Source organism: Triticum dicoccoides, chromosome 4A (assembly GCF_002162155.2).
Source record: "Triticum dicoccoides isolate Atlit2015 ecotype Zavitan chromosome 4A, WEW_v2.0, whole genome shotgun sequence".
Lineage (NCBI taxonomy): Eukaryota > Viridiplantae > Streptophyta > Magnoliopsida > Poales > Poaceae > Triticum > Triticum dicoccoides.
Window position 1 is genome coordinate 713,117,147 of NC_041386.1, and position 1,672 is coordinate 713,118,818.

Consider the following 1,672-nt stretch of genomic DNA (forward strand, 5'->3'; position numbering starts at 1 on the left):
ACACGACCTTTGGTTCCGGTTGGTGCCACCAACCGGGACTAAAGGGGGGGCATTGGTACCAGTTCGTGGAACCAACCGGTACCAACGCCCACCCTTTAGTCCCGGTTGGGGGCACCAACCGGGACTAAAGGGGGCATTGGTCCCGGTTGGTTTCACGAACCGGGACCAATTCTCTTCATATATAACTAGCACTTAGCAGTTTCTCAAAAATCCATCCCTTTCTTCTCCGCCCGATGCCGCTGCTCCATCTGCCTCGTCGCCGTCGCCGCCGAGCCGTCAGGCTGCTCCACCTCGTCGTCGCCACCGCCTCCGACGCCGTCAGGCTGGTCCACCTCACCGTCGTCGCCGCCTCCGACGCCGTCAGGCTGCTCAACTTTGCCGTCCCCGCCGCCCTCGACGCCATCTGCCCCGACGCCGGCGCCGTTCCCGCGCCCCGACGCCGCCCGCCGTGCCCCGCCACCCCCCTGTGAGCACCTGCCTCGTTCCCGCACCCCTGCCCTGCTCTGCACCCCTGCCCTGCCCCGCTGGCGCCACCGCTGCCGCCACTGCCCGGCTCTGTTTTTTTATTAGTTTAATTTTTTTCATATATATATAATGTATGTGTATGTATGTAGCTATATGTTTTTGTTCATATGTTGCTATATGTTTTTTATTTTTATTAGTTTATTTTTTTGTTCATATGTGATGTATATGTGTATGTGGCTATAATGTATATGTGTATGTGATGTATGTGGCTAGAATGTTATGTATGTGTATGTGATGTATGTTTTTGTTCAATGTATGTGTATATATATGTTAAAAATGTTTTTTTGTTCATAGAAAGTTTTTTGTTCATATATAGAAAGTTACAATTTTAGAAAAGTTTTATATATGCAAAAGTTACAATTTTAGAAAAAGAAGGATAGGAAAGAAGAAAAATAAGAAGAGAAAAGAAAGAAGAAGAGGAGAGGAAAAGAAGAGGAGAAATAAATAAGAAGAAGAAAAAAGAAGAAAAAGAAGAGGAGAAGAAGAAAGGAATAGAGGAGAAGAAGAAAAAATAGAAAAAAAATTCTATTTTTTCTACTTGTCCTCTATTCCTTTCTTCTTCTCTTTTTTTTTCTTCTTTTTTTTCTTCTTCTTCTTCCTTCTTCCTTCTTCCTCTTTTCTTCCTTTTCCTTAATTATTTTTCTTTCTCGAGGGAGAAGAAGAAAAAGAAGAGGAGAAGAAGAAAGAAAGTAATAGAGGAGAAATAAATAAGAAGAACAAAAAAGAAGAAAAGGAAGAGGAGAAGAAGAAAGGAATCCTATTTTTTCTTCTTCTCCTCTATTCCTTTCTTCTTCTCCTCTTTTTTTTCTTTTTTTTTCTTCGATCTTCTCCTCTATTCCTTTCCACTTCTCCTTTTTTATTTCTTCTTCATTTTCTTATGTTTTATCGGGTCTGTCGCCGTCAGGCTGCTCGCCTTCGCCGTCGCCGCCCCCTCGAGATAACTTCGACATGAGGGGCGGTCGATATATATACCCCCTCTCGACCGTGATAACCTATACAACGGCAGCACCCCCCTCGGCCCTCTCGCTCGACCAAAACTCTCGAGGCCACCCAAATTTACCAAGTTAAAAGAGCGTTGTCGTCGAGGCCACCCCAAACCCTTGAAGCGTTGTGTCGAGGCGATCCCAAACCCTAGAGAAGCAGCGTC